This window comes from Mirounga leonina, unplaced genomic scaffold (genome assembly GCF_011800145.1).
Source record: "Mirounga leonina isolate KUSES-001 unplaced genomic scaffold, KU_Mleo_1.0 Mir_101686, whole genome shotgun sequence".
Classification (NCBI taxonomy): domain Eukaryota; kingdom Metazoa; phylum Chordata; class Mammalia; order Carnivora; family Phocidae; genus Mirounga; species Mirounga leonina.
In genome coordinates, this window is record NW_023270179.1 from 3,456 (window position 1) to 28,527 (window position 25,072).

General features: G+C 46.0%; 1 protein-coding gene across 16 annotated transcripts in view; it reads left to right on the top strand.

Annotated features, from left to right (window-relative positions):
- The first annotated feature begins 258 nt into the window (after nucleotides 1–258).
- LOC118013883 (protein FAM156A/FAM156B-like) overlaps nucleotides 259–25,072 on the top strand; it is a 41,501-nt gene continuing 16,687 nt past the window's right edge. Inside the window, exons 1-6 of one of the 16 annotated variants that reach the window (XM_035009799.1) lie at nucleotides 6,029–7,144; nucleotides 8,474–9,390; nucleotides 11,298–11,340; nucleotides 11,944–13,604; nucleotides 21,114–21,161; nucleotides 21,678–21,857. The gene's annotated coding sequence lies outside the window, so the exon portion shown is untranslated. The other 15 variants (XM_035009841.1, XM_035009833.1, XM_035009784.1 and 12 more) reach the window with 15 other exon arrangements.

Here is a 25,072-nt window from a genome sequence, read left to right on the forward strand (position 1 = left end):
GGTGTGAGGCCTCAGCCTTCCCTTCACTTCGCCGATTCCACCCCTCCGTCTCTACATGGTCACGTCCAGCTGAGCAACAACCGGGCGAGGGATTGGCTCTCCACTGGGGGGGCGGGGTCAGAGACTTTCCACGCGGTGATTGGTTCCGGTGAGATGGCGGCGTTAACCCTTCCGGGGCGCACAGTGCCTCCTAGTCCCCGCCTCCGTCCTCGCCTACCCAGTTCCTATTGGTCGTCTGGCTGGGGTGGGCAGGACGCTGGCGGAGCTGGAACTCGGGGTGAGGGGTGTGTGTGGTGTTTGTGTGTGTGTCCGTGTGTGTGCGTGTGTGTGGCCTTTCAGAGCGTAGAATTTTTCTCCGAGTTGAACTGCTCACCGACCGACTGCCCCGGGGGGCTGAAGATGCTGCCCTAGTCGGTGGCGAGGTTCCGCGCAACAGCTGGCTGGTAGCCCGCGTCTGGCGGCGGACGCGCGCGGTGACGGTGCCGTCTTCACGTGAGCTCTTTCAGTCTTGTTCAGCCGGGCGCGTCTGGCGCGGTGCCGTCAGTCCTCCAGATGCAATCAATTAATGTCCAGGGCGAGGTCTGTGCGCTTGGTTGGCGTCCCTGCCTAGGAAGAAGTAGTGTGTCGGGCAGTTTGGGGATGTGTATCGCTACAGATAGGTCAGTACAGATGCAGTTTGGGTACATTTGATCTTTCTGAGGCTTTGGGGCGATTGTGAGTGAATGGGCTGTGCTGTCTGAGTGGATTGTGTACGCCATGGGATAAGGTGTTTTAGGCTGTGTGTGTCTGTATCTGGGGGTGCACTTTCTGAGCGTTTTGTGCATTCGTGTCCCTGGGTTTGAGAGCTCTGTGTTGGCAGCTGCACCCTAGGGTGTGAGGTCTCTGAGCTGTTTGTGATTCTGGGTTTCAAGTTGTGATGTCTCTGAGCTGCCTGGGGTGGGGGGCACTGTCTTAAGGTGTAAAGGATCTGAGCTGTTGGGGAGTCTGTGTGCGAGGTACATGTAGGTTCTCTGATTTGTCCGGGGGCTTTCTCTGAAGGTTCCGTGATGTTTCCGAGTTATTTGAGCTTAAATGTCTTTCTGTTTTTGGAGGTCTTTGTATTAGCTTGGGAGGTGTCTGCGTGGTTTGGGAGTCTCTCTAGGATGTGACGTAGCTGAGCAGATTTAATTTGCGTCCTTAGAGTGAAGACGTTGGTCTCTTGGCGTGTGGGAGTTGTCTCAGTGTGTATGATCTCTGTTGCTTTGGGGACTCTGTGACTCGGGTTGTGAGCTCGTCGTGCAGAGATTTTGGGGATCTTTTTTAGGTTGTGTTCAGTGATCTGTTTTTGTTGTCTCTGGGTATCTGAGCTGTTTGGGCTCTGTGTCTCAGAAGTAAAATCTTTGACCTTTGTGGTTGTGAGGTCTCTGTCCAGGAACCGAGGGCTTTGGAACGTGGCAGATATGATTCCAAAGCCCAGAGCCCCAAATCCTGCTTGTGTCATTGGGCAAGTCACCTGTCTCCTGAAGCCTAAATGTGGATCACAATCAATAAAATGGGGCCAGTGCCTGTCTTGGAGGGTACCTGGGCAACTTAGAAGTGTGTGTCAGGGTCCTGACTCCCAGCCATCGTTCCCCAAGAATTTTCTGATCACCTGCTGTGTGCCTGAGTACTTTTCTAGGAGTTGGAATACAACACAGGACAAAACTGACAAAGTCTCGCATTTCATAGAGTTAGCCAGTGAATATATGTTGACTATCAGAGGGTGGCAAGTGCTCCATAGAAAGGTAAGGCGGTTAGAGGAAAGAGTATGTGGGGAGCATGTTGTTATTTATTCAGGGTGATGAGGGAAGGACTCCCTCAGACGGTAATGACTGAGCAGAGGCCTGAGGAAGTGAAGGAGCAGGCGGTGGAACCACCTGCATTGTTAGAACATTGGGGGCAGAAGGTACAGCAGGTGCAACAGTGCTGAGGGGAAATCCACTGGGTGTGTTCCTGGATATCAAGGAGTCCTGTGATGCTGGTCAAAGCCCTCGTCGCTGGGTTTGACACATAGAGCTCATCGAAAGGTGTCTGGTGTTGCTGTCTCTGTTTCTCCCACAACCTGTGAGGGAGGTGGTCTTCATCCCCATTTTACAGACAGAGCACCCAAGGCTCCGAGAAGTGCACGGAATCTGCTCTCCTGCTTACACCTGAAATTGCTAAAAGAGGGGGAAACCTTGTGCTCCGCCACGAGAGACAGAGGGCTTGAGTGTCAGAGCTGCAGGGTGGATGCCGTCCACACTGGGTGTCAGCCAGCTAGCTGATGTAAATGATCATACGGGAATCATGACCCTCATTACCTTTCGACATTTGATGGAGGTCAGCACTGAGAGAGAACGGGGGTAGAGAAGAGAGGCAGGAAGAGGAAGCTGGAGAGCAGTGAGGGGAAAAAAAGCACTGGCTTCATGATATCGCCCAGATTTGGCCCAGTTCACCTGAATTAACTGATTGTACTGAGGTATATTCACCTCTTCCCCTCCCCTTTCTTTCCCTTCTCTTCTCTTCTGTGCCTGAGCAGTTCAGCACACTAAAGCCCTTCGGTGCTACGGAGCAAGGCAAGTGTATGTGTGGAGGGGCATCCCGTACTTGAGGAGTCAGAGCCCAGGCACGGTGGGCAAGGGCATCCATACATAGGAGCAGGCTGCACTGGGGACGGAGCCCAAGGCGGTGAGGAGGATGTCCCTGGGGGTTGGATGGGGAGAAGGCCAACTGGCTCAAGGATTCTAACTCGAGTGGTGTATGGAGGTCAAGGTCAGGGAGTGGTTCAGCAGAGCATGTGAGGGTTGGCCTCTGTCGTGCAGGAGGGATGGCTTATATACAGTGGGATTCATCAACTCAGTAAATGTGTAAAAAGATACTGGGAGACATGACTCTCACTCTTGGAAAAGGGAGTTTCAAATACAGAAGGGAAGAAAACAAACAAATTCTGAGGTGTTACATTGCGATTGGAGGTCTCCATGTGAACTCACGCTTTTCGGTATGTACGTGTGCATATAGGCATAGATCGATAGATACAGATGTTCATACGCGTGTGCGTTGGGATGGCAGAGGGAAAGGAGAAATGAGCCTGGCTCAACTTGTGGTACCAGTAATAAGGGACAGGTCAAGGAAGGATTGGCTGCTGTCAGAAGGACACACAAAATTGCTTGAAGGGGCTCCCACTGGAACATACTGGGGATAACTTTGTTTTTTCAGCTTTACTGAGATACTATTGATACATAACATAAGTAAACGTAAGGTATACAAGGTGATGATGTGATACATGTATACACTGTGAAATATTTACTATGTAAAGTTAGCTAACACTCTGTTCTTTCACAAAATGACCATTTTTTGTGTGCTGATAACATGTAAGATCTACTCTCTTAACTTTCCATATCTAATACAGTATTGTGAGTGATAGTCACCATGCTGTCTATATGCATTAGATCCCCATAACTTATTCATCTTCTGGCTGGAATTTTGTACCGAAGACCAGCGTTTCCCCCCAACCTCTGGCAAACACCATTCTCATCTCTATTTCTATGAGTTTGCTTTTTAAACTTCCACATATGTGACAACATAAGGTATTTATCTTTGTCTGTCTGACTTACCTCAGTATAAAGCCTTCAGGGTCCATCCATGTAGTTGCAAAAGGCAGGATTTTCTTCTTTTTTTGTGGCCAAATAATATTCCATCGTGTATCTATAGCACATTTTCACGATCCATTGATCCCTCCATGGACACTGATGTTGTTTCCATATCTTGGCTGTTGCTGCATAGTAAATCATAAAATTGGTGTTACTCCTCCAGTTTCCTTTTTCTTTTTCAAAATTATTTGACTATTCTACTTCCTTTGCCTTTCCACCTAAACTTCGTCATCAGTGTATATTTCCAAAAAAGTCCTACTGGGATTTTTGATTGGAATTGTATTAATACGATGGATCCCTTTGGGACCTGTTGACATCTAAATTATACTGACTTTTATCAACCCATGAACACAGTATGTGTCTCCATTTGTTCAGGCCTTCTTATACTTCTTTCCTCCTCTTTTTGTAGTTTAGGGCATACGGATCCTGTGTAGGTTTCGCTAGGTTTGAGGGGGGAAGCTATTTTAAGTGGTATGTGCCAGTGATTTCTGCTTTTTGTTTTGTTAGGTAATTGTTCATTGCTAGCATGTAGAAATTTGCTTGACTTTTTGTGTTGAGCTTGTATGCTGCAAGAGCGTTGAATGCACTTACTAGTTCTGGGAGGTTTTTGTTTAATTTCATGGGATTATCTGTGTACATAATCATGTCATCTGTGAATTGGAACAGTTTTATTTCCTCCTTCCTGATCTTTCTTTTTTCTTTCCTTTCTGGAATGGCTAGGATTTCCAGCAAATATTGAACAACAGAGGGGAGAGTGGATATCCTAGCCTCATTCCTGGTCTTAGGGAGAGAACATGTAGTCTTTCTCCATTAAGTAGGATGGGAGGTGTAGGTATTTTTGTAAGATGTTTTAAATCCAGGTTAAGAAAACTCCCTTCTGTTCCTGGTTTGTGGACTTGTTCTATCATGAATGGCTGTTGAATTTTGTCAAATGCTTTCTCTGCATGAATTGATATGGTCATGTGGTTCTTTTTTTGATACGCTAATATAATTGATTTATTAATTGACTTTTTAAAAGATTTATTTACTTATTTTTAGAGAGAGTGAGAGTGCCTGGGAGTGGGGAGGGGGGGAGCAGGGGGAGAGGGACAAGCAGGCTCCCTGCTGAGCATGGAGCCCAAGGCAAGGCTTGACCCTAGGACCTTGAGATCATGACCTGAGCCAAAACCAACAGTGGGACACTTAACCAACTGAGCCACCCAGGCGCCCCTATTCATTGATTTTTGAATACTGCACTGCCTTTGCATTTCTAGGATAAACCCAACTGGGTCGTGTTGTATTATTATTTTTATATATTATTGAATTGGATTTGCTAGTACTGTCTTTGTCTGATTTTGGTATCAGGGTAATGGTGATCTGATAAAATGATTCAAGAAATGTTCCCTGTCTTCTATTTACTTGAAGGGGTTGTATAGAATTGCTGTTGTTTCTTCTTAAATGTGTGGTAGGATTTTCCAGAGAAACCGTCAGGGCCTGGAGATTTCTTTCCTGAAAGTTTCTAAAGGATAAAATTTTTAAAATAATATGTATGTTTTTCAGATAATCTGGGTGGTGTTTTGTTTTGTGTGTGTGTTTTTGTTTGTTTGTTTGTTTTTTGGTTGAGTTTTAATAGTCGGTGTCTTTCAAGCAATTGATTGTTTCATCTAAGTTGTCAAATGTAGGTACATAGTTATTTGTTAGAATCTTTTCGCTGTAGAGTCTGTAACCTATTTCTTTCCTCATAGTGTTAAGTATCTTTCCTTATCTTTCTTTCTGTGTCAGTCTGGATAGAAATTTATGAATTTTACTGACCTTTTCAAAGAACCAGCTTTTGGTTTCAACGACTCTTCTTTTCCTGATAACTGTTCTAATGTCTGTTTCCCTTATTTACTTGCTTTGAGTTTATTTTCTTTTTCTAGTTTCTTAAGGGGGAAGCTTTCATTATTGATTTGGGTCCTTGATTCTTTCTAATGCAAACATTTGATGCTGTACATTTACTGCCCAACGCTGCTGTAGCTGCATCCTGCAAATTTGGATATGTTGTATTTTCATTTCCATTCAGTTCATCTGATAAAGGGTTAGTATCCAGAATATTTTCTAATTTCCCTTGAGACTTGCCCTTTGCGCGCCCCATGGATTATTTAGAAGCGTATGGTGTAATTTCCTTATGTTTGGAGATTTTCCTCTTCACTTTTTCTTCCATACTCGTAGTTTTTCTCTTTTGCTCAGGCAACATTCTCCGTATGATTTCAACTATTTTATAACTTGTGATATTTGGCCTTCGGCTCAGGTCATGATCCCAGGGTCCTGGGATCGAGCCCCGCATCGCGCTGTTCGCTCAGCGGGAAGCGTGCTTCTCCCTCTCCCACTCCCCCTGCTTGTGTTCCCTCTCCCGCTGTGTTTCTCTCTGTCAAATAAATAAATAAATAAAACCTTTAAAAAAAAAAACCCTTGTAATATTTGTTTTATGACCCAGGATGCAGGGTACCTTGGTAAAACTCCCATATGCCCTTGAAAAGAATGTATATTCTGCCACTGCTCTGGGAAGGGTTCTGTACTTGTCGCTTACATGCAGGTAGTTCACGGTGTTGTTCAGTTCATCCACATATTGCTGATTTTCTCCTGTTCCTTCTGCATATTACTGAGAGAGTGTTGAGCTCTACAGCTATCATTTGTAGATTTGTTCATTTATCCTTCCCTTCTGTCTGACTTGGTGATGCATCTCGAAGCATTGTTGTTGGGTGTTGTGCAGAGAAGAGTTAACATAGCAGGCCCGAAACCGCTATCCTTGCAGAGATCAGCATGCTGGCCCTTACCTTGCATCCGGGAACTTGAATTTCGGAAGGCTTCCCACCATTCCCTACCCGAGCAGGATGCTTTACTCTTCCTAAACTGTCCAAACAATATGTTTCATGCTAAACACCTGCTTTCCTTCTGGAAATCTGAAATCTCTGCACATGCTAGGCAGAGAGTGCCTATGTGCCCAGCCCCGAAAACAAACCTCAGACACGGTGTTAGTCATGAGCTTCCCTGGTAGGCAGCGTTTCGTGTGACTTACCATGATTTGTTGCTGGAGGTACAAATAGCATGACTCTACTGGGAAGGACTCTTGGAAGCTTGCACTGGTTTCCTCCAGATGTTACCCAAGGGCCCTTTTCCCCTGGGTAATTTTGCTTTGTATCCTTTTGCTGTAATAAATCTTAGCCCTGAGGATGACTGTGTGCTGAGTCCTTTGGGCCCTCCTGGGGATTCACCAAAAGCAAGGGTGGTCTTGGGACGTTGGAAACAGCGGTGGTAGCCGTGGGACTCACTAGCGAGAAGACCCTGCCTCACTAAAATGTGCTGAAAGACTTCTCTGAGTAAGGGAAGGCTGACGCAGTAGAGGGGATGAACCGTTTGTGCCCAGTGACTGTGGATATACCCATGGTATGAAGCAGCAGCTCAACTGTTGTAGCCACCTTATGACTTGGGGCTTGATTTTCTCAGGGCCAGGCAAGAGGATACAGACCTTCCCAAAGGTGAGCTTTGGGTCAGCCAAAAATGTTGAAAGTTTAACACGCTCTCTCCTCCCAAGTGGGAGGAAACAGATTTAATCAGTTCCCTGAGCCAGAAAAAGCTTTCCGTAAACCAGAGGCAAAGACGGGGTGGGGGGAAAAGCACGCCAGCCTTTTCCTCACCTTGCTTACTGCCGCTGTGGCTGGCCCTCCCCCCATTCCAACCAGGAAGCCCCCTGGCCCCTGTGTGGTCACCGGGAAGTGTCCGTTTACTGCTAGCAGTTTCCATAAACTTTCAGTGAGAGGGGAAAAGGGAGGATTTCAAAATGGCTTCGAACATTGTGGCTGTTGGCGTCCGGATGCATTGAGAAAATTGATTCAAGATGTGAGGCAGGGCCGCTGTTCAATGCAGCTGCGCCCAGCAAGGGAACGACCTTTTCTAGCCTGGTCGCTGCATGAATGAGAGAGACAAAAAGGGCAGGAGGTGATGTAAACCCATTTTGAAAATGTTGAAAATTCAGGATTTCATCCTGACAGTTCCTAATGATCACGAGTCTTTGTCGTTATGCAATAGGTTTTTCTATGCAAACGCTTTTGTCCCTTTTGAGAACAGCCCCTCCATACAAAAGGTTTAGAGGAGAGGAAGGGATAAGTAAAGAAATGTGAAAGTTCGATTTCAGAATTGTACACGCTGATTTTGTAGCAGTGGAGAAAACGCAAACCTGGCACCTGGGGAGAGGCAGAGGGAGGAAGCAAAGACATTAATGACCTCTGTTTGTCCAAACTGTTCCTGGAAACTGTCCATTTTTTGTTAAGAGTAAAATTTATTTATTTGACAGAGAGAGCACAAGCAGGGGGAGCAGCAGAGGGAGAGGGAGATGCTCCATCCCTGGACCCTGGGATCACGCAGGACCTGAGCCAAAGGCAGACGCTTCACCCACTGAGCCACCCAGGCGCCCCCTGTCTGTTTTGTTTTGAAGAAATACTCGCAGTGCAGTCTTTCCCAGTGGCTGTGAGCACTTTGATGCAAACTGGCTGCTGAGCCTGCAGCCACGCCTGCCAGAGCTCTGACTGTGGGACAGCAGGCGTGGCCCCAGCTCTGGGGCTTTGCCTGCGCAGCACTTCCACATGACCTCCTCCCTCGGAAGGAGGTGAACTGGTGTGTGGACAGACCACACTTTTGGAACTGACTGCCTCCAGGCAGCCCTCTGAAAGCAAGGGCTCAGATGGGGAGTCCTGGAGGGGAAGGTCCCGTGGTGGGAGGCCACCCACAGCGAGGCCCTGGTGAACTGTATCGCCTGATTCGTGTGTGTCCAGCTCTGGGCTCCCTAACAGTTGTAAACTCTGTTCCAGGAGTGTCGCGTGTGCCCTCTGCGATTACACTTCGTGTGTGCGCGCTCTGCCTAGCCTGCCGCTGCCTCAGCCTGGAAGACTTTCAGGTCCGCTTCTGCTTCCCGACCAGAGTGTGCTGTGCCTGGATTTGTGCCTCAGGCCAGCTAAAAACAAGGTTCAGACAGACACTTAAGCAGTAAGTTATCTCTTTTACTACGTTAGACTTTTATGGTTGGTGAGAATTGTTTGAACTGGTCAAATCTGGGACCCCTGAGGGATGTATTGGGAGATGAGTACCGCAGGCTGCTGGGACCCTGCTGCAGGGGTCCTAAGACAGGCCTGTGGCACTCACGTCCCGCCCTCCGCAGCCTGACAGGCTTCAGCTGGACATGGTTCTGTCGTGTGGTGCGTCATTATGACGCGGGCCCAGCCATTCCCAGTTTCCTTCAGTTCCACAGGTGTGGACTGGCCTTCTGCTAAGTGTCGGGGCCTCCGGCCTGAGGACACCACGATGAACTGGGTGTGTGTCCAACCTTCCAAGAAGGAGGTAGGAGTCTGGTGAGGGAGACAGACATGGAAGCAAAGTGGCAGTGGTTAAGCTGGTTTTGTTCGGCCGCTCCTGGCAGATCACACGATGAACATCTCCCACTGAATTCTTCCCGTCCTTTCCCAGCATATCCTGCAGAAGCTGCATCTGGTCCGTACATTTGGGTTCCCCTCATCCTGTCTCCTCCATGCACAGCCACAGCTACCGAGCCATAACTGGCATGTGGTCGCAGACTCAAAGCCAAGAAGGGAATGGCTTTCGCTGATGTGTTTTCCAAAACGGTCAAGGGTTATTGGTACCTTTCCAGGTAAAACAACATGCCAGTTTCCCCCCGTTTACAGGGAAGTTACATTCATGGAGAATCCAGTGCATTGAAGTCTCTGCAAAAAAGGTTTGCATCCCTGCAACTTTCCCTTCCTAAATGCCGGGACCTCCCTTTCATCATTTCAACAATCAAAATTGCCCTCTGAACTTTTCAAAATGTGCCAGTATTTTGGTTTAAATATTAAGTATTATTATGCAGGTACCCTCCCCGCAAAGCCTCGTATTCACAACAGAAGGATAGGAATGTTGTGGTCCTTGCCTGCATTTGGTCAGAGGAAATAGTGCGGCAGCGTGGAGTAGGGCACAGTACCCCCCAGGAAGGATTCCGGGCACCTTCCTCTTCTGTCTGCTTTCTGTGATGAGAAAATGTTTCTGGGACAGCTAGGGTGTGAGGTAAAGCTTTGTTTCGGAGGTCACCACTGCCGTGGGATGTCAGTGCCCAGGATGGTTTTGTGGTAGTCATGGCTCTTAGCTCCTGGACCTGGGCTTCTCCTCGTTGATGAGAAGCCTTTCCACGTGCGGACAGCAAGTGGAGGGGGCGCTGGGCTAGGGCTTGAAGCTACTGTCCTGTTTGGGCCAGCAGATGAGATCACAGATGGACAGCTGCAAGGAGAAGAGGGAGACGATCTTCTAAGGTCGGGGCAGGTTTCTGGCAGGGGAAGGGAAGACATTGGCCCCAAGTTCTGGTTGCTCCAGGCTGATGTGGAATGGAGTGTGGGTGCGAGAATGAACCGAAGGCTAGGAGGAGGTGGGGATAATAAATCGCATAACCTCACATCATATGGGATGCATGGTCCTCGAGAACAGCCCATGCCGTCGTGGGATCTAAATGTCGTCTCCTGTCACCATCCCCATCCACTGGCCTTGAAGAAAATGTGGTTTTGTTTTGTTTTTAAGATTTTATTTATTTATCTGACAGAGACACAGCGAGAGAGGGAACACAAGCAGGGGGAGTGGGAGAGGGAGAAGCAGGCCTCCCGCCGAGCAGGGAGCCCGATGCGGGGCTCGATCCCAGCACCCTGGGATCATGACCTGAGCTGAAGGCAGACCCCCAACGACTGAGCTACCCAGGCGCCCCAGAGAAAATGGTTTTGAGCTAGACAGACGGAAGCCTTCAGGAAGAAAGGCCAGCGGGGTCATGATGTCTTCTCAGAAAATACACTGCCCTGCCCTTGCTTTGCCTCTCGCGCCGTGTTCATTATGTCCTTTCTTCTTGCCTGCTTTCAGGCTGGTCTTCTCATGTGCGTGTCTGTCCAGAAAGTCAGTACCTTGGACACAGGCTTGCTCCCAAAGGGGCCTAATAAAGTTCTTGAGTGTTTCCTAGGCAGAGTTAAAAATCCCAGATTCTAGGGCACCGTTGTAGCCACACTAAATGAGATTCACTGGGTGTGGAACAGAGTGTGTGCATTTTTTTTAAAGATTTTATTTATTCGTTTGAGACAGAGATACGGAGAGAGAGAGCATGAGCAGGGGGAGAGACAGAAGGAGAGGGAGAAGCAGACTCCCCTCTGAGCCAGGAGCCCGACGTGGGGCCCGATCTCAGGACCCTGGGATCATGACTTGAGCCGAAGGCAGACGCTTAACCATCTGCACCACCCAGGCGCCCCAGCGTTTTTCAGAGTTCCTGGGTTCTGACTCATGTGGGCAGCTTGTCTGGGAACTACTGGAGCAGGAGAATAGTCCTCTGTTTTTCCTGCCGCCAGGCTTCTCTCTCCACTGTGAGGGTGCGGAAGCGACACCAGTTTGGTGCCTTCTCTGGTGCACAAACCCAACGCCTTTGGCTAGGAGACTGACGTCCTGTCTGCTGTTCTAAGGAGGCTCTGAGAGTACTGTTTCCAGAAAGTCTCCTGAATCCAGTCCTGTCGAGCTTCCATCTACATGATTGCTGTTGAAATCACATTTCTGTTTCCTGTGCGGTCCCATGCTATAAAACCAGTCTGGTCTGTGTTAGCCGTTATTCTAAATATTTTGCAGTGGCCATTGGAGCTTACCATTGATTGAAGAAATACACAGCAGGGTGAGTTTTCCACAACGCCTTCAGACCTGTGCCTCCACCACTTACAGCTGGGCGACACTGAGCACGTTCCGTAACATCCGTGAGCCTCGTTTCCTGTAGCAACATGGAAACACTAGTTAGTGGGGCAGTTTAGAGCACCTTCTGTGTTAAGACAAGGAAAGTTGTCAGGACAGCGCCTGGCATGTGGAGAGCTGTCAGTCAGTTCTAGCTGCTGTTCCTTTTGTCCTTCCCACATCTCCCCGAAGCGTGTTGCGGACAGATGGTGTCGAGACTACTTCTGACTCACTGGAGGGACTTGGCGCCATCACGTCAGCTCCTCAGGGACTCCAGAACTGAGTCGGGGGCGGGGGCACAGGGGACGGCGTATGTTTCTTAGCATAGTGAGTATTCAGCTCTCCTTATGGATGATGATGAAGTCCGAGTGGAAACTTCTCTAGGAAATTAGACCAAATGACCCGTTCATACATCTTGTACGGTGGTTGGAAAAGTAAGGGGTCACTGGATAAGGATAGAACACGAGTCTGTGAATTTGCATAATCATGTCAAAGAGTGAAATGTAAAGGCCAAAGAACCTCATCACGTGGCTTCTTTTCTTGCTGTTAGTTCTATTGAATCCACTTCTCCTGCATCAGATGGTCACAGGTGAATCCGGGAACGCTATGAAACTGTTACTAGGTCAAATTGTCATCGGTAAGACTTTATTTCTCATGGAGTTTTCACATGGCCAGTTTTATCGTGCGGATTTTTCTCTTCCACTAATACTCATTATTGATTGAACAAAAGGCTGATGTATTAATATGTTCTGAGCTCCAGCATGAGGAGATGGTAAACAGTGTTTTTGGAGAGTCTGAGGAAAGGGGCGGTGGGGAGGGAAAGGGAGAGGGCGAGGTGAAGGTATACTGGGGGCAGGAAGAGAGAAGTCGTGGCAAACAGGAGGGAAGGATGAGGGGCGCAAGCGGAAAGCAGAAGTAGAGAGGCACAGGAATAGAAGCTCACACGTCAGGAGGCTTACTATAGGCCTGGCATTGTTTTTAGCTCTTTCCCTACAGATAGACTTTTTTTTAAAGTCATTGACTAGTCACTGCAACACTGGGAGGTAAGTATTTTTAAGGTTGACATGCCCTGTTTACAGACCAGGAAACTGAGACACGTGGAGATTAAGAGGGGAAGTAACTTACCCAAAGCCACCTAGCCAGCAAGGGCAGAGTCAGGGTGGTCCCCAGGTCAGAGAGAAGCATAAAGAGACGTGGGATTTGGCCCTAAACTGCAGTGCACCTCCGTGTCCAGTGTCCTCTGGCTCAAAAGACAGGTGAACGTGTGCAGCAGCTTAATCTGATTACACTGGATCTGGGTATGGATTGAACATGATGTCTCTTCAGTGCATGAGACACTGTGGGGTGACAAGTCACTCTAGGCACATCACTAAGTGGGTGTCTGGTTCATATCAAGGTCTGTACATGCGGACGTCAGCATCGGTATCCTCATCGTCATTATCATGAGGGACAGTAGTTTATGGTATAATGTGAGGAAACAAAACAGCAGATGAAAGAGTGTAGATGACCTCCCCACTCCAATCTCATGATTTAAAAAATGCATAGCATGAAGCCTGGAAGAGAGTACACCACATTAAGTCATTTACCCTAAGTGTGAGACGCTAGATAATTTGCAAATAACATTTTGTTCACTGTTTGATTTGCTGTATCCTCATTCTTGTTGCACAGCCAGTGTCTCTGGTACGAGTTTCCAGTCGTTTTTATGAAGACTGCGGCTTTGATACCCTTGCCAGGTGAACACCCAGTCCGGGCATTTAACGCAGAGAGGAGCGATGTGGTACAGTAGAGAGAGGAGCAGCGGGGGAAGCAGAGAGCTTTGGATGGAAGGTTAGCTAAGTCTGCAAGTGCTATGAAATCGCCCCAGAGGATGCAGGCCGAAACCAAACCAGACCAGACAGCAGCTTGCATGTGCCTGAGAGGAGACGGTTGTGCCGTTGACATGAGGATCTGCACTGAGGTTTCTTAGGCTTTCATTCTCTTTTGGCCCCTGCGGTGCAGCGGGGCAGCGTGTGGTTCTTATGAGGCAGCACTGCTTCGCGCCCTGCGGTGCATGAGAGTGGCAGCCTCACCTGAAGCATTCTCCTCCTGTGGGCCAGCTGGAGTACTTTTCTTGACGTCTGGAAGCTTACAGATTCAGACGAGAAAGCAGAAAGAAAATACACCGCCCCGTAGTTAGATCCAGCTCTCCTCCAGTAGACGCCTACATCGCCAGTGAGCCGCATGCACAGGTGTTGTAGACACTGGTTGGGAATTAGCAGGTTGGGTTGGGAGACTCCAAGGAGAACCATGGAAGTGAATAAAAGGTGAGAAAACACGTCAAGAGGGGACGAACAGCAGAAAACCGATGTTCTGGCCTTGCTTTTCTGCTAAGAGAGTAGCGTGCTCCATTATTGTGGGGAGAGGGCGCCCTGGCCCGAGGTCTGGGAGGGAATCACTGCACGTGGTGATGAGCATTCTGAGGACCCACCATCGGCGGTAACAAGGGGACACCGAGTGTGTGCAGGCACAAAGGTCTCAGCCTTGACCTTAGACTCGGAAAGCTTCTTAGCCCCGCTGACAGTCATGCTGCTTCACCTTACAGAAGCTCAGAGCCACCATCTAGCAAAACTGCTGGTGCTCCTCCACCTCCTAATCCTCTCAGGGTGTCTGCCCAGGTACTGCTCACTGATCTGCATGGGTATGATGGTGATCGTGTGTGTGTGTGTGTATGTGTGTGTAACAAACACAGGGAGAGAGACTCCATTCATTTAACTGTGATTCACCAAGTCCCCAGCCACTATCGAGACACTTGTGTTGGGTGCTGGGGGATAGAATGAATAAAGACACTTCCCTGTTTTCGTGGCGTTTGTGCCAAATCACAAGAGAATAGTTCATCTAACCATCATACACAGAAACTTAAAAATTGCGCCTGTGATTAGTGGTGCCAAAGAGGTGCACTTTATGGAGGTATGATTGATAGGTAGAGCTGCATGTATTTTGTGTGTACAACTTGATGAGTGTGTATGCAGATGTCTGCCATCACTGCCATCAAGGAAGAAGATGTAGCCGTCACCTCCCACAGTTTCCTCCCACCCCCTTTGTTCTTGTGGGTGTGGTTGTTACTATATTACCGTCATTAGTGGTAAGAACACTTAACATAAGATCATCTCTTAGCGATTTTAAGTCTACAACACGGTATCATCAGCTAAAGGCCCTGCGCTGCAGAGTAGATCTCCAGAACCTATTTTTCTGGCATAATTAGAACTTTGGACCTTTGACCATCACGTCCCCACTTACCCCTGCCCCGACCCCTGGCAACCATCGTTCTACGCTGTGCTTCTAAGAGTCTATTTTAGATTGCGTGTATAAGTGAGATCACGCAGTGTTTGTCTTTCTGTGTCTGGTTTATTTTACTTAGCCATCATGCCCACCGGGTTCGGACGACATGCTCTTATCCGTAGAAAACCCTGAAGACTCTGACAAAGACCAGACCAAACCAAAACAACCGTTAGAACTAAGGAACACATTCAGTAGTGTTGTTTTCATTTGTAAAAAGAGTTTACTGGATATGAGATTCTTGGTTGTTGAGCATTTTGAATGATTATCCCACTTCCTTCTGACCTCCATTGTTTCTGCTGAGAAGTCTGCTGTTAATCTGATTGGATTGCCCCCGTAAGTGAGGGGTCATTTTCTCTTGTTGTTTTCAAGAGTTTCTCCTTGCCTTTGGCTTTCAGCATTTTTCCTATGATATGTCTGAATCTCTTCTCGTTTCTCCTGTCTGGAGTTCCTTTAGTTTCTTTCAGGCAGTTTCCTTTTGAATATTTTTTCTGCTCCTTTCTGTCTGTGTTGTGGCATTCTCATGCTCTCTGTGGGCATTCCTAAGAGTGTCCCACATTCCTGTGCAGCTCAGTTTATTTTCCTCATTTGTTTTCCTCTCTTTCTTCAGATTCAGTAATCTCTATACGTCTGTCTTCAAGATGGCTAAATCTTTCTCTGGTGGTCCAACAACTGCCGATCCCCTTGAGTGAACTTTTGACTTCAGTTATTGCACTTTTCAGCTCCAGAACTTCTATTTGGTTCCTTTTGATAATTGTTCTCTCTTTATTGTTATTCTCTATTTGATGGGACATTTTCATCATACCTTCCTTTACTTCTTTGATTGCGGTTTCCTTTTGTTCTCTGGACCTATTTATAACAGCAACTTTGAATTCCTTGTCAAATCTGACATCTGGTTGCAACCACAGGCAGTTTCTGTTGCTCGCTTATTCATACTTTCCTGTTTCTTTGCATGTATCCTAAGTGTTTTTTCTTGTCTGGAAACCTGACAATCTAAAATAGTCCGGTTGCTACACTATCTAAAATATTATAGCAATTCTGGGTACTGGACCGTCACACCCCTTCCTGGGTTTGTTATTGCTGTTAGCTTGTTTAGTTGTTTAGTATCTGGCTGGTTTATTTAGAGTCTGTTTTCACTCCTTACTCTCCCCCTAGCCTCGCCCCCCATCCTAGCTGTGTTATGCTTCAGGTTTGACTCCTCAGGGAGAGCCGACATGGGTATGCCCACTGTCACCTTGGGATGACTGGTTTGGGCGGGGCTGTCTTTGATTGTCTCTTTCCCTGACCAAACCCAGCTGTCCAGGTCCACTAACTGGGGGCTGCTTCTACTGTTTTCAACAGTGCCCTGGCTGTCTTGCTTCATAATATGAACCTGTGAAATCCCCGCTCCTTTGAAGGGCCAGCTGTCAAGCTTAGTGTCTGTGATTTTGTTCTGACCCTAGGCAGGCTCCTTCCAGCTGTCTCTTCTCCCTGATTGTGTCAGGTAATCCAGCCAGCCTACAGTTGATCCTCTATGTCCAGGAATTCCACCAGTCTCCTCCGGGTTGCCTTTTACCACAGCCTCCACTGTTTTGAATGTGCACCTAGGCCTAACCTTCGAAACACTCCATTGCAAATGGAATTCATTCCTCTGAGAGGAGCTCTCTGCTTCAAAACCTCTGAGCCACAATTCTGTAGTTGGGGAGTGGGGACGATGGTGGCACACTTCCCTTTCCTGTTTTTTAGTAGTGTTGCTTTTTACAATGTCCGTTTTTTATTGTTTATGGCTGGTATATACAAACAATTGACTTTTGCATACTGATTTTGTATCTTGTTACTTTGCTAAACTGGCCTCTTAATGCAAGTAACTTTTCTGTGGATTCTTTTTATGCAGTCAGGTTTTGCCTGTGAATAATGACTGTGTTACTTCTTTCTTTCTTCTTGACTTTTTTATTGGCTAGAACAGCCAGTAAACTATCGACTAGAAGTGGCAAAAGTACACATACTTGCCGTGTTCGCTGTCTTAGAAGGGAAGCATTCAGACCTTGACGATTCACGATTACATTAGCTTTCGATCTTTTTGTAGGTGCCAATTATCCGTTTGAGGATGTTGCCATAGACCGAATGAATATTGCTGTCTCCCCAGCATTCATGGTGAAGCCTTTCTCCAGTATGATGGTAATTGGAGGTGGGGCCTTTGGGAGATGATCAGGTCATGAGCATGGAGCCCACACGAACGGCATTAGCACCCTTATAAAAGAGACCCCTGAGAGCTCCCTCAGCCCCCCTGCCGTGTGAGGAGAAGAAGTCAGCAGTCTGTGTGGCAGGACGCAGGGCCTCGCCTGATGCCGAATCTGCTGGCACCTTGATCTTGGGCTTCCCGGCATCCGAAAGTGTAAGAAATACATTTCTCTTGTTTCTGTAACTCATCCAGTCTATGGTAGCTTTGTTACATCCACCCTAAGAGACTAAGATGGAAACCCCTCTCTATTCGTGATTTGCTAGGAGTTTTTCTCAGGTACATTTTATCAAATGCTTTTTATGCATCTGTCGAGATGCTCATATATTTTTAGTCTGTTATTATGGTCGGTTAGAGTGATTGATTATCAAACACTCAACCCGTCTTGAAGCCGTAGAGCAAATGCCATTTCACTATGGTATTTTATCTTTTGTATATATCGTTGGTTTCAGACAGCTAATTTATTTTGGATTACTGCATCTGTGCTCATGAGTTACATTGCTCTTGTTAGCCTTCAAAGTAAAACAGCCAGTTATTTTACCAGCAAAAAACAATGCGTCTATTCAGGAATAGTGGAGAATTAGAAATTGGAACAAGCAACCTAAGGCAAAATCCTAGGCAAGTCCAACAAACAAAGGAGAGGAATGTTATTTTATGGAGAAGGAGGAAGTCGGAAGGGGTTGTTTTGAACAAAAGTCCATTGGAGAAAAAGCAAGAGTTCAGAATGATGACAGCTTCTCATTGGCCGCGTTGCAGGGGTAATTGCTATCTTGTAGGCGATGCTGTGTTGGGGCCTGGAATTGAGGTTCTTTCATGTTGATTAGTCTTCTGTTGGGTCTGTAATGGACAGCCCTTCCTGTAATTGATGTTGAGCAGTATGGCTCTCCCTTCTAGGCTCTGAACTCTATAGTGATATTTCCCTTTATGTTTTTTCACAGTCTGTAATTTATAAAAAACGTCTTGTCTTGCTTTGATGTCAGGATGTTGCTGGCTCTATAACATGCTTTAGGACGTGTAACATCATCTTCAGTTACCTGGAAGATTTTGTACAAAACTGGTATTATTTCTTCATCTGTGTTTAACAGAATTTTTTTTTTTTATAGATTTTGTTTATTTGACAAGAGAGAGAGAACACAAGTAGGCAGAGGGGCAGGCAGATGGAGAGGGAGAAGCAGGCTCCCCGCTGAGCAGGGAGCCCATGTGGGACTCGATCCCAGGACCCTGGGATCACGACCCGAGCCGAAGGCAGCCGCCTAACTGACTGAGCCACCCAGGTGCCCCTGATAGAATTTAAACAATGAAGCCACTTAAGCCTTGAGTTTTTTGTGAGAGAATGTTTTTTTTGTGTTTGATTTATTGAATTCATTCTCTTTGACAGGTATAGGGCCGTTCGTGTTAACGATGTCTTTAAAAAAAAAAAAAAGATTTTATTTATTAATTTGAGAGAGAGCACAAGCAGGGAGAGAGGCAGAGGGAGAGGGAGAAGCAGACTCCCCGCTGAGCTGGGAGCCTGACGTGGGGCTCAGTCTCAGAACCCTGAGATCATGGCCTGAGCCAAAGGCAGACACTCAACCATCTGAGCCACCCAGGCGTCCCCGTGTTAACGACTTCTTGACTGAGGTTTGCTAGCTAGTGTCTTTCAAGGAGTTTTCCCATTTCATCTTTGTTTGGATAATATTTTTAATAATATTTTCTTATCCAATTCATCTCTAAAGGATCTTTATTGATGTCCCCTCTGGCAAAACTGATATTAGTCATCTGTGTCACTCTGCCCTCATTCATTTTTTTAACGATTTTATCTGTTTCTTTGACAGAGCCACAAGCAGGGGGGGTGGCAGAGGGAGACAGAGAAGCAGGCTCCCCACTGAGCAGGGAACCCGACACGGGGCTCGATCCGGACCCTGGGATCATGACCTGAGCCAAAGGCAGACTCTTAATCGGGCCAAGCCACCCAGGCACCCCTGCCCTCGTTCATTTTTATCACTCTGGCTAAACCTATTAGATTTACTGATCTTGTCAAAGAACCCATTCTTAGTTTCACTGATTCCTTTGTATCGATTTTATGATTTCTACTAAGTTGATTTCTGTTCAGACGTCCCTTATACTTTTTCCACTTGCCTTAGGTTTAAATTGATTTTGCTTTTTTAATTTCTTAAGGTGACAGCTTAGATAATTGATTTGAGACAGTTCTTCTTTTCTAGTACAAGTATTTAATGATAGAAATTTCCCTCAGTGCATTGTTTTAGATTCACCTCACAAATTTTGATATACTGTGTTTTCCTTTTCAACTTCTTGCGGTTTCTTCTTTGATCCCCGCGTTATTTAGAAATGTCATTTAATTTCAAAATATTTTGTGGTTTTCCAGATACCTCGCTGCAACCCATTTCTATTTTAATTCTTTGTGGTCAGAGAACCTAGTTTATATGATTTCAGTCCTTTAGAAGTTGAGATTTGCTCTATGGCACAGCATATGGTCTATCTTGGTGAACTCTGTATGTGCACCTCGGAAGAATGTGTATTCCGCTCTCCTTCTGTAAGTATCAGTTAGGTCATGTCTGTGGATAGTGATGCTCCGGTGTTCCATAGGGGTCTGATTGTATTGTCCACTTGTACTGTCAGTTGTGGGCAGCAGAATGCTGAAGGCTCTCGCTATGACTGCTTTGTCTGTTTTTCTTCTTAGTTTTATTACTTTTCAGCTCTTGTGCTTTAAAAACTGCATGCGCGTTCGTGATTTTTATATCTTCTCGATGGCTAGGCCTCTCTTTTATTATGTAAATCTGTCTTTTCCCTTGTGGATAATCCTCGTTCTGCAGTGTATTTCTGCAATATTAATTTAGCCCCTCCAGCTACTCATTTGATTCACGTTTGCTGGGTGTGTCTTAGTGTGGTCGGGATGCAGGAACAAAATACCGCAGACGAGGTGGCTTATGCACAAACTTATTTCTCACGGTTATGGAGGTTGGAGAACCAAGATCAAGGGCCAGCTTGGTTGGACTCTAGTGAAGGCCCTGTTCTGGGTCACGGATTTGTGGTCGTGTGACCTGGATCTCTCTGGAGCCTCTTTTATAAGGGCCCTTGTCCCATTCATGAGGGCTCTGCCCGAGGACCTACCCCTCCCAAAGGCCAGCCTCCTAATACTGTCATCTTTGAGGGTTATATTTACCATGAGAGTTTGGGAGGAGACACCTTCAGACCATAGCATTACCATCTTCCATTCACTTACTTTTAACTTATAGAGGTATTTATACTTAAAGTGGGATTCTTTTGACACTATATAGTTGGGTCTTGCTATTTTTATCTAAAGTGTCAAATTGGGTCTTTTAACTGATGCGTAGGCAATGTACATTTAGCGTGTTAACACTTTACATGTACAGGTACCATCTGGCTGGCTGTATATTTCTATCATATGTATTTTTTATTCAGATGTTCCTATTCCCTCCATAATTTTGGATCAGTTGAACATTTGCTGTTACTGCAGTTTATCTCCACTGTTGGCTTACTAGTTATACACTTAAAGGTTCTTTTCAAGTGGTTGCTCTAGGGTTTACAGTATATATTGGTGCTTGTCACAGCATGCATTCAAATGATATTCTACCACTTCATGTACACTGTAAGAATCATACGACTGTACCCCCACTTCCTTTCTCCCATCCTTGGTGCTGTGGTGGCCTTGCATTTTATTTCTACCAGTGTCTTAAACCCCATAATACATTGTTACTATTATTACTTTAGATACTTCTCTTTTAAGGAGATTAAATATAAGAGACAAAATTCCTATTCAGCCACAACTTTACCATGTCCAGCACTATTCAATTCTTTGTATAGATCCTGATTTTTCTTTTTTTTTTTTTTAAGATTTTATTTATTGATTTGACAGAGAGAGAGGGAGAGAGCACAAGCAGGGGGAGCGGCAGGCAGAGGGAGAGGGAGAAGCAGGCTTCCCCACCGAGCAGGGAGCCCGACGCGGGGCCCGATTCCAGGACCCCGGAACCATGACCCGAGCCGAAGGCAGACGCCTAATCGACTGAGCCGCCCAGGTGCCCCAAGATCCCTGATTTTCTTTGGATATCATTTGCCTCTTCCCGAAGTACTTCCTTTAACATGTTTCATAGGGCAGATCTGCTGGCTGTGCATTTCCTCAGCTTTTTTGTTTGTTTTGAAGTTTTTGTTTCACCTTCATTTTTCAGAAGCATTTGCATGAATCCGAAAATTCTGGGTCACATGGATTCTGAGGAGTAAGTAGCCTGCCATCCTGTTTGTTCCCTTGTATGTAATGTGTCCCTCTTGTCTGCTTTTTCATCAGAGGGTGTCGGTGTTTGAGTCGATCTTTTCGTTAGTCAAGTTGGACTTCAGTTCTGTTGTTGCTATAGTTAGTTTAACCCTAGCATAAACTAGATTGATACACAAAAATCAATTCTATTTCTATACAGTAGCAGTGAACAATCCAAATAAGTAAGAAAAGAAAGCAATTTCAGTTACAGTAGAGTCAAAAGAATGACAGATTTAGGAATTAATTTAACCAAACAGGTGTGAGAGTTATGCACCGAAAATTACAAAACACAGTTGAAAGAGATTAAAGCATACTTAAATGAATGGAAAGACCTCCTGTGTTCATGGATTGGGACACCTGATGTTAAGTTAGCAACATTCCCCAAATTGATCCAAGCATTCAGTATAATCCCTATCGATATTCTAACTGCAGTGTTTTAGACATTGAGAGACTGATCCTGAAATTCATGTGGAAATTTCAGGGCCCCAGAACAGCTTAAACGGTCTCGCAGAAGACAACCAAAGGTGGAAGACTCATGCATTCTGATTTCAACCGTTATTTCAAACCTCCAGTAATCAATACGATGTAGTACTGATGTAAGGATGGACATAGAGATCAACGGAATAGAACTGAGAGGCCAGAAATAACCCATACAAGCACAGTGAGTTCATTGTGGGCAGCAGTGCCAAGACAATTACATGTCCCAAATGGTGCTGGGACAACTAGATACTCACATTTAAAGAATGAATTTGAATCCAAACTTCCTAGCATAGATAGAAATTCAGCCAAAAGGGACCAAAACTCAAAATCTGATTCTACCCTGTCCCCACCCTCAGTATGATTTCAGCTTCATGAAAAGAGGAGCACATGTGGGTCTTCTGTGATGTCTCCCCAGCATTTAGAACAGTATCAGGTACACAAGTAGGTACTCCAGAGATGTTTCTGTAGTAGCCAAAGGAACCTTGGATCCAGCAGTTTCCACTGCTGCCAATTTCCACTGCTACAACTATAAAATTTCTATAAGAGAGCATAGGAGTAAATCTTTGTGACATTGGGTTAGGTGATGGATTCTTAGCTATGACACCAAAGCACAGATAATAAATGCCAAATGGATAAAAATGACTTCCTCAAAATTAGAAAAAATATTTGCTTTAAAGGACACCATAAGAATGTGAAAAAAACGGGGTGCCTGGGTGGCTCAGTTGGTTAAGCGACTGCCTTCGGCTCAGGTCATGATCCTGGAGTCCTGGGATCGAGTCCCGCATCGGGCTCCCTGCTCGGCAGGGAGTCTGCTTCTCCCTCTGACCCTCCTCCCTCTCATGCTCTCTGTCTCTGATTCTCTCTCTCACAAATAAATAAAATCTTAAAAAAGAATGGAAGAAAATATATGTGTATTAATAAGGGTCCCGTATTCAGAATGTAAAAAGATTTCTTACAAATTAACAGTAAAAAGACAACCCAATTAAAAATGGGCTAAGCATTTGAATAGACATTTCTATAAAAAAGATATACAAATATCCAATAAGGACATGAAAAGATGTTCAAAAATATCAGTCGTTAGGGAAACAAAACTTGAAAGCACAATGAATTACAACTTCCCATCCACTAGTATGGATAGAATTTCAAAAATGAAAATAAGAAGGGTTGGGGAGGATGTGCAAAAATTGAAGTCCTCATACATTGCTGGTGGGGATGCAAAATGGAACATCTGCTGTGGGAAACAGTTTGGCAGCTCCTCAAAAAGTTAAACAGAATTGCTGTGTGACCCAGTTACCCCACTCCTAGCTATCTATCGAAGACAAGTGAGGACATAAGCTCTCACAAAAATTTGCATACGAATGTTCCTAGCAACATTAATCACAACAGTCGAAGAGTGCAAACAACCCAAATGCCAACCGTGTCATGAATATATCACATGCGGTGACCTATACATACGGTAGAATAATATTCAGCCAAAAAAGAATGGAGTCGTGATACTTGCTACAACATGGATGAGTCCTGAACATATTATGCTAAGTGAAAGAAGCCAGACTCAAAGGCCACATAATGTATGATCCTGTTTAGTTGAAATATCCAGAATGGACAAATCTGTGGAGACATGAAGCCGACGAGCGAATATCCAGGGTTCCTGGGACAGGGGATTGGGGAGGGACTGCTAATGGTACAGGGTTTGTTCTGGAATTAGATCTTGGTGACGGTTTGCACAACCTTGTGCATATACGGCTAAAAAGGGTGAATTTGATGGTACACGACTTACAGTTCAATAAATTGAAAAAAAAATTAAAGGATAGCATGGACCTTTGGATCGGTTTTTGGCCATTTTTAGAAATACAGTTGGCGACACCCGAAGACATAGTAAGCTGTCCAAATCTTGCCTTCATCAGTTTGGTCATCAGAGGTGACCATCGTAGCCGGATTAGGTGTTTCCCTCTTGTCCCTGTTACCCGTATTTACAAACTGCATGTCACATACATATACACATACAGACACTGGTTGACTTAGGGGTAGTTATTACATGCTACTCCCCGTTTAAAAATATATATAAAAATAAAATAAAATTCCTGGCCAGTACAGATGTGCTCCTCTCATTCTCTTTCAAGGCCAGTGGGTGGTCCATGGTATGATATGAACACTTCATCTCTCATTTCCCCTTCCAAAGGTTGTTGACTGCTAATGGCCATTTAGAGTTTCTTTCCCCCAGAAATTTGTCTTGTCATTGTACACAAAGCCTGTGCAAATATTTCTCGTTTTTTGTTAAGATTTTATTTATCCATTTGACACAGAGCACAAGCACGGGGAGTGGCAGAGGGAGAGGGAGAAGCAGGCTCCCCAGTGAGCAGGGAGCCCGATGCAGGGCTCGATCCCAGGACCCCGGGATCATGACCTGAGCCGAAGGCAGACGCTTAACTGACTGAGCCACCCACGTGCCCCTCAGCCTGTGTAAATATTTCTTTAAGACAAGTTGGCAGCAGTGGAAATTGCTGGATCCAAGGTTCCTTTGGCTACTACAGAAACATCTCTGGAGTACCTACTTGTGTACCTGATACTGTTCTAAATGATGGGGAGACATCACAGAAGACCCACATGTGCTCCTCTTTTCATGAAGCTGAAATCATACTGAGGGTGGGGACAGGGTAGAATCAGATTTTGATAGATGCCGCCACAGAGCCCTGCAAAGTTGTTTTACCAATTCATGCTTCCCTCGGTGTGGCTGGGGTAACAAATGCCCCTTTGCTGGCCTCCTCAGCACCCCATTCATGAAGTAGGGGCTGTTGACAAGAGGCTGAGCTCTTTATCCCAGGCTGTCTACACGATCTTGGAGTCTGCAGCTGGAATGATCCCTGAGGGGATTTTAAGAGTAGTGAGACCGAGATGGAAAAATCCACTACCCATTTAAGTGTATTCCCAGGCAGGAGGGGAGCTGGAGGGTGTTGTGACCCTGTCTGGGCAAATTACCAGAGCGTGCAGTGACAGGAGAGGGTGAAAGGTTGGTAGAGGAGCAGTGGGAGGTACCTTCCCGTGCTAGGATGTACCACTGAGAGGCCCAGAAGCAGCAGTCCGCTCTGGGAGGTACAACCGGGAGTGAGGGAGGCTTGTGTTCCCAAACAAACCATTGTGTGCATGGTGCGGGGAGCTCACCACCATGCAAGGACCTCCACTTCCCCTGAGGTCAACGTCATCGCACCTTTTTTTTTTTTTTTTTTAAAGATTTTAGTTTTTGACAGAGAGAGACAATGAGAGAGGGAACACAAGCAGGGAGAGTGGGAGAGGGAGAAGCAGGCTTCCCACCGAGCAGGGAGCCCGATGCGGGGCCTGATCCCAGGACCCCGGGACCATGACCTGAGCCGAAGGCAGACGCTTAACGACTGAGCCACC